The sequence below is a fragment of the Lactuca sativa genome, chromosome 9, assembly GCF_002870075.4.
Source record: "Lactuca sativa cultivar Salinas chromosome 9, Lsat_Salinas_v11, whole genome shotgun sequence".
Classification (NCBI taxonomy): Eukaryota; Viridiplantae; Streptophyta; class Magnoliopsida; order Asterales; family Asteraceae; genus Lactuca; species Lactuca sativa.
Genome location: NC_056631.2, coordinates 156,778,417 through 156,787,307, shown reverse-complemented (window position 1 = coordinate 156,787,307; position 8,891 = coordinate 156,778,417).

Here is an 8,891-nt window from a genome sequence, read left to right as displayed (position 1 = left end):
ACATTCCAAAAAAATCCATTTTTAGTCGATGATTTTCCATGAACAACATCATTTAAAAAAGATTTTGATTGTAAGCAATGCTATGTTGCTTATACATCCTAAAAACTAGTGTTGTAAAACTCGCCTAGTTAGCCGATTACTCCTCCGAGTACTCGCTACTCGACCCTTTATCGAGGCGAGTTACAGAATCCCGAGTACTCCCCGATCGGCCCCTTACTAAACTGAGCAGTGTTGTCAAATCTAGTCAACTCGTTGATTAATATGTATAATATACGTAAAGATTATTATTTAACACACACACATGTGATTATTGCTACGTATATATCTTAAATTTTTAGTAATTATTCACGAAGTGAGACCATTATGTGTTTTTTAGTTTTTGTGTATTCACTTGTATCTAGTTTTGTTATATATTTCAATCATCTTAAGATTTCAACTTATGATTCTGACATATATAAGTTCCCTAAAAATATTTCTACATGAATTACCGAATCCGAGTACTCCTGAGTACTCGCTACTCGGTAGTCGGCCGAACAGGTACCGAGTAGCGAGTTCTAAAACCTTGCTAAAAACCCCCATAAAATTATTCATCTCTTTTACCCAAAATGGATCAGGTATTTTTGAAACACATTAAAAAAGCTACACCTATCCTATACTACTTTACAACCTCTTGTTGTACAATGATTATCAAATGGTTAGTTGTCTCTTCTCAACAGACCAAAAAAAAAAAGCAAAGGAAAAGTATAAGACAAAAAAGAGAAAAGTTTCCAAAAGTGTGAACACTTTTTTCTCTCACATCAGCCGGCACATACAACCTGATTAAGACCCAAAAAGCATCTCCAACGGGACCCACCTAGCTCATGCCATCTATTCTTGATTGTACAACAAATTAAACCACCGTTTTGAGTTGGCGACCGAAAACCACCTAACCGGTCACTTCAGATTCCTCCGATGGAACTACTCCAACGGACCAACTCACCATTATCGACATTAGCTGCCGGCCTCTTTTTCTCCACATCGCCTGCAATAGGAGCTTTGCCTCCGATCTGTCGATAACGGATTCGAAGAAGCCACGTACCTCTTTCCTCCTCCACTCGCCGTCACTAGCAGCTCCGACAAACCCCGCTCTTGCGTGAATCTTCGACCTCCGATCTATGACACGCTGCCCCTCCCTCCGTCATACATCGACAACTGTCATACCCCCAAACCTAGGATGGCGGAAACGTCTGGGGGTGGAGGACTTAATTTATAGTATCACAACAACGAGTATAATAGTGCTCAAAGTAAATACAACCAATCATAAATATAATCGAAAAAGAATTACATGGTTTCAAGTGTTACATATTTTAGTGATTGATTACAACATGATATAAAAATAGTTGTTCAACGTCGTAGCGTTCCATCCTCAAAAGCTTGTGGTTACCTAGTTTCGTTGATTTCCTGAGAATACAAGTAGTTTTGAAAAAAGTGTCAACAATTAAGTTGGTGAGTTCATAAGCTTTTTAGATGAAGAGTTTGGAAACCGATCTTTGTAATGAGTTGTGTGTTACCAAGAAAAATCCAATATTTTCCTTACAAGAGTGACGTGTAGTCTTAAATACCAAGACCGAAATGTAAAAGTAATATCCATACTTATTGATATAAAAAGTGATTTTAAATTGACATAAAACCCTTTTTGATTTGAGAAAATCCCCGTAAACTTTGTGTTGTTAACTCCCTATGTGAGTCGCTATAACCATACTATGACTAATGAACCTGCCACGACGTTTCTCAGTCGTCGAAAAAGATAATGACACTTGTCACCCCAGACCTACCGGTCTAGCTGTTGCATGCAACTCAGGTGTGGGTTTGTCAGACCCAATATAGATCTATACACAATTATCACGTTCTCCCTACAATAGACTCTGCTTATAACTACCAGGAATTTTAACCTGTACTTTAGGAGTATTGAGAAGAATGTCTCCCAATTTAAGTTAACAAGTTTATGTGTAGTGTGCATGAGTGTAAAACATTTTTTATGGGTATATAACCTTCCGAGATGTGTTTGTTGTGTTAATGGACAACATGTTCATAATGTATATGAAACATGAACTATACTTACCATAGTTTATCATAAATGTTTGTAATGTATACGAAACATAAACTATACCTATTATAGCTTATCAAAAACGTTTTGTAATGGTAGAAATCCTTTTTACATATGATGTAAACCTCTGTAATGAGGTAAAAGACATGTAATACAACCAACATGTATTTATATATGATAATACACACCTTGCTCAGCAAGTTACAAGGTGTAAATGAGTTAATAACTATTTGCTAGTTTTATCCTTACTGTTCTTGTTCTTGTAATAATTATAGAAAATTCATACGGAGCCAAAAACTGATTCCGTAAATTCTGAGAGTTTAGAAATTGTGTCTAGTTCGTTCATAATTTTTCTCATGATTTTTAGAAGTCTAGAACTAGTGTGAAAACGTTCATATTCACATACTGGTTCAAAATCATAGCTACAGTGATAGGCAGTTTTGTAAAAATTACCATAAATTGTAGAAACATCGTGTGAATATGTGCAAGTAGTAATTTTAAAGGTATAAATCTGAACTATTTGTATCGAATAAATTTTTGAAAAATAAAAAGTATAAGATGTTCAAAATAGTCCGTGAATGAACATTAACTTTTCTGTTGAAAGCTGATGTTTGAGTTTAGTTGTGTTCTTGGTGTTTTAACTTGTATCCCCCCCCCCCCCCCACCCCCTTTAAAACTTAAGAAAAATATGAAAAGATAGGGGTATGAACTCACCTTGAGTGATTTCAGAAGATGGATGATGAATAGAAGAAGTTTCCAAGTCAAGAACACTTAGGAGATGCTTGAAGATTTGTAGATCTAGCAACAAGTATGATGATATTTGTGTAAGGAACCCATGATTTGAGTGAAGGGATGTAAGATAATCAAGTGGAGGATGAAATTTACTTACCAAAAGTGGATGAGAAACTCAAAACCCCTGGAGAATCGCGAATTTCTTGGAGAGAAAATGGAGAGAGAAAAGTGTTATCTTTTGATGTAAGAAATGGCTTCTTGGAGGAGAGATAACAAATTCCCAGCCCATGTGCAAGATAACTTGTTGGGGAAGGGTGAGAGGGGGCAAGGAATAGAATAGGGGTGATGGGATTGGTGACTTAAAGCATGAATAGTGACATGGAGTGGGTATGGGAGGTTGCTTGTGTCATAGATTTATGGAAAAGTCAACACTCCACCTCAAAATCTTATCCAAAAGATATTACTCTTAGGCAACGTTTTTTCTCCAGAAAAGATTAAAATATGAATATTTAGGGACCGAAGGCATCGCAGGCAAAGCGAAGGCGAAGGGTAGTTCGGTTCTTGAGGAGGTCTCGGTTCTTAAGCTGGTTTCGGTCTCATACAGGTTCGGTCCTCCTAGTTCAGCTCCTTAAGAAGGTTCGGCTCCTTCACAGGGTTTTTCGCGTAAACTTCCGTTTTGGAGCGGTTTTCGACTAAATTAAGGGTCGGGATGCCCTGAGTGATTATAAAAAGCTGAGAGACATTTTGAGAGAGATTTGGGAGAGATTTCATATACTTGGAGAGATTTCTCATACTTAGAGAGATTTGGGAGAGATTTCACATACTTGGAGAGTTTCTCATACTTAGAGAGATTTGGGAGAGATTTCACATACTTGGAGAGATTTGGGAGAGATTCCACATACTTGGAGAGATTTGGGATAGATTTCACATACTTAGAGAGATTTGGGAGAGATTTTAGATAGAGAGAGGTTTATAAAGAGAGATTGTGAGAGACTTCGTTTGCGACTTTTGTGAGTGTTTAACTTTGTAAGGCAAGGTTTGTAAACCCCGTTAAGCCATGTTTAAGAGTCTTACACACCCCCGAAGGATATGCCTTAGTGTTTTATCATTTTGTTACCCCACTTACCCCGTTTAGGGTTTAAGAATTTCAATCATACGAACTTTCCAAGTGATAATTTCTTATTAAAATAGCGAGTTGTACCATAGCTAACATATTGTAAACCCTAATATACAAGGGTTAACGGAGTTGATCGGTATGACTTGTTGACTTTATTTGACTTTGACTTGACCGGAAATTGAAGGTTGTCACAACAACTGATCTCCCATCAGCGTCATCGTTGAAACACCTACTAACCTTTTCCAGTCGACCACCACTTGCTGACCTGCTACAACAACAGATTTAACAACCATGTCATCGTTTTTCGACTGCCGCTTCCACCTCACGAAGCACCGACGGCCTCGTATTGCTGGAAAAATCATCTCCAATTTCCCCCTATCGGGAACCAAAAAAACATCATCATACCTCTCTGCCCCGGTCTCTCTTATAGATGGTGAAGACCAGCGAGTAACCATCGGGAATTGGAAAATCTCCAGCCGCCTGTGCCCTCCCCCCCCCCCCCCCCTTTTTTTTTTCTTTTGGCATATCCTTGGAAACTGGCACGAAGAAACGGCGGGTGGACCCTTTTTCCTCCAAACTGGTAAAAAATGGGGTAGGGCTATAGGTGTTACCATGGTACCTAATTCGTTATAACATACACATACTCCAAAAGAAAAGGAATCGGGCTTAAAGATTCACAAGTGGGCTCCCACTAGTTCACATTTGGGCTATAATTATTTTGGGCTTTCTCCTAAATAAGTTAGTCAATGGTTTGTCACGGACATAGGCTTTTCTTAAGCTTTTTTATGGACTGATCCATATATGAGCTAATCTTTCAAGATAAGAATTCAAACGCTCAACGATTGAAAGTTGCGATCCCGCTGAACAAAATATGCTTTTAGAATAAGCATTGCGGCCCGGTACACTAGACATTTCAAAAAAAAATAAAGAAGAATTGGGCCAAGTATTTTTAATGATATCCAACAACTCATTTTAGGCTCCTTATATTTTATCACGGGCTCCTCCAAGTAGGCTGAACAATCCCATTTTGAGCTCAACAGCTTTTGGGCTCCAACGGGTTAGCTCAACGAAAAAAATGTTTATATTACAAGTTAAGAGTAAGCCACTCGACCCTTGAATACTGCAAGCTTCGCTCAACAAAACACGTATTCATAATAGATGTTGCCAACCATCCCCCTCTATTCTTTTTAAGATAACCGCTCTAGCACTGCGACACTCAGAACGCGCTGATGGCAAGCTCACGGAAGCAAAACTCGGTCAGTAGAGCATTTGCAAGGACTCGCGAAGTGTGCACTACTGACCATTCACCCAAAGTTTCCACCAGTGGGCATAGAAATGTAATCCTCTACCTGGTGTTGGATTCGGATCCCATCCCCATCGTTGGGGCACATGCGGTTTTCCTCCAATTGTATTTCTATGAACAAATTTTGACTATGACTGGACCACAGCAACCACAGACCAAACACGTTGCGTTTATCTACGGACTTCAGAGCTCGCCACAACAACCACATCGGATAATGGTCTCAAGGGTTGCATGGCGAAATTACGCTCCTTAGCATGACGAAAATGCTCAAATTAAAATCCGACGTCAGACACACTTCGACCTACTTTGGATACAAGGTCTACCTAACTCTCTTTTCTCAAGTAAATAAATACCATATACGTGTAGATTTTATCTCCAATTAGTAAACCAAAAATATTTACTAAAACTTTATCATGATGATCATGGCATGCATTTACCTTCAGGGAGTTAAAATATTTATGAAACAAAGCCTAGCCTTTTATACATAGTAGAAAATCTTTTTACTACAACATCTTGTTCTCATATGCAAAGATACCACATTTTAATAAATAAATTGGCAAAAATATTTCGGTTTAATCAAACCATTTCACTATCATTAATGCTTAACTACTAATTGCATACTACTGAAAACATTTTTATCTAACTTCGCTATCAATTTCCCTTCCGATCTGTTCAAATATGTTGTTCTTCGCCTCAGATCTGTTCATTTGTACCGTTGTTTGTTGATATTCATTCGACTCTCGCCAAGATATGTTCGGATATGTTTCCTAAATGTTCATATCTCTAGATCTACTTCGTTTCTTCCCTTAGTTCTCTAGATCTGCCCCATTCGTGCTCATGTGAACATTGTCCAAGCTGGCAAGGATCTTCCCAGATCCATTTTCGTTCATGCTATGGCAAGTTGTTCAGCCAGATGGGAAGAAAATAAGTTTCTATGAGCTTTTACCCATTCTATGTTCATATTTTGGTGTTTTATCCAACAACTTGAGAAGAACAAAAGTTTTCATACGTTCTTACACCATTTCCGTTTAATATGACCAGTAGAATTCATCTTTAGCTCATAAAAATGTCTTTCAAGAATAAGAAAAGTCTCTCAAATCAGTTTATTTTCATACTTTGGTGATTTATTCATAAAAGTGGGAAGAAGAAATGAAGTTTTATGGGTTCTTAAACTCTTATTTGTTCATATTACAAGAAAACCCCTTTTAGTTGGTGATTTTCTGTGTAAAACCACATTTTTTGAACTATTGTTTGTACATACAACTGCAAAGCTTGGACATCTCATAAAACTCAACAAAACCCCAAGAACCATGTTCATATTTACTATTTTCACAAAAATACATCTTATTTCTCAAAAAGAAATAAAACTCGAAAATTACAACTCATAATTTGTACAACTTTATTAAGAATACAAGAAAAGTGCATGGGTATTTACCTTACTAGTTCATACATTCCAAAAAAAATCCATTTTTAGTCGATGATTTTCCATGAACAACATCATTTAAAAAACATTTTGATTGTAAGCAATGCTATGTTGCTTATACATCCCAAAACCCCCATAACATTATTCGTCACTTTTACCGAAAATGGATCAGGTATTTTTGAAACCCATTCAAAAAGTTACACCTATCATAGACTAATTTTACAACCTCTAGTTATACAAAGGTTATCAAATGGTTAGTTGTCTCTTCTCAACAGACCAAGAAAGCAAAGGAAAAGTATAAGACAAAAAAGAAAAAAGATGCCACAAGTAGGCACATTTTTTATTTTACATCAGTCAGTACATACAACCCGATTAAGACCAAAAAAGCATCTCCAAGGGGACCCACCTTGCTCATGCCATCTACTCTTTCTGGTACAACGCAGTAAACCACCATTTTGAGTTAATGATCGGAAACCACGTCACCGGTCTCTTCAGATTCTTCTAACAAAACTACTCCAATGGACCTGTTCACCACCACCGGCATCAGCTTTCGGCCTCCTTTTCTTTACATCGCCAGCGATAGGAGCTCCGCCTCCGATCTGTCGATAGCAGCTTCGAAGAAGCCGCCTCTTGCCTCCTCCACTCGCTGTCACTAGTAGCTCCAACATACCCCACTCTTGTATGAATCTTCGACCTCCGATCTATGACGTGTTACCCCTCCCTCTGTCGTACATCGAAAACCAAACTCCCATCAGCGCCATCGCTGAAACACCTACTAACCTCTTCCAGTCGACCACTACTCATTGACCTACTGTAACAACAGCTCCAACATCCGTATCGTCATTTTTTGACTGTTGCTTCCACCATGCAGTATGAAATTAGGCCACTAGACTAGTTTAGTTAGTTGCATGTTATGTTGGACTGTTGGTTTGCCATATATGTGTTGATATATTATATGGTAGTTGAGGCAGACCTGAAGGCATATAGATTCGGGCAGACTAGCATTATACTAAAGGCCAAAGTGAGGACCAGCTATATGTTGTTGGAAAAAGAGGCGGACCAACTTTGTTCTGAAGGCCAAGGGCGGACCAGCTTTATGCTAAAGGTCGTTATGTGTATGCATTGTATATGTATTGTGGGATATGATGTTTTGGGGAACTCACTAATCCTAGTGCTTACTCAATTGTTACAAATGTTTTTCAGGTACTTCGAAAGAAGGGCAAGGTTCGACTGTCCACACACGCATTCGCAATCATGTTTTTGCATTATACTCTGATCTAACCGAATATTTTAATAAATAAAAGTTAAAATTTTGGGTTGAAAATTGTAACTCCCGCAGATCCGGGCTAGTCAAATTAGAGGCAATAAGGGTCGAAAATGACTTTTTGGCAAAATATTAATTAGAACAAATAACCTTAACCAAGTTGTATTATATGTTACAAGGTTTCCGTACTTATAAAGAACGCCGAAATCCGAGTTATAACGAAAAAGTTATGACCCGTTGAAGTTTCGCGACGGAACCGACACGATACCGGGAAGCGTAAATAGTGAATTTATGATAGAGCGAGATTTAGCCTTAGCGATCTAAACGAAAGTCGTAGAATATGTTAAACTAAGAACATCGATAAAAAGAATGCCCAAATCTGACTTCGTATGAAGAAGTTATGATTTTTCGAAGTTTCGAGTTAGCAGTGTACAGCCCGAAATTCGAATATTAGATTGAGTGGTTTTTAGCTGACACGACATAAACGAGAATCGAAGATCTCGTTAAAAGTAGCATAACGAAAAAAATATGGGCGAAAACGGACATCAGATGAAGAAGTTATGAGGATTTAATGGACCAATCCTGTCCCGAAAGTTACGAATTTTTAAAGTTGGAAAGTGAACTTGCGAAGCTGATGCATGAAATGATGACGTGGCCGAACTCCCAGCCATCGGATGAAATCGCTTCGGATGGTGACACCTGGTGCGAGGGTTACGCCCAGCGTAGAGAAGAGATGCCTAGCGTCCAGAGTACATCCCGCGTCCGAGGCCAAGTACGCCCCGCGTACTTCGGTTCTTATCCGTCCGATGGAGTGCAAGACAGTTGGTCCAAGGTGTCATGCTTATCCGAGCACTACTCCCAGCGTAGCCAAGGACTACGCCCAGCGTACTCCGAGGCCTCGCTGGGTATAAAAAGGGGCGAGGGTCTCCAACATTTTCACACCAATTCTCTTTCTCTCTCTAACTT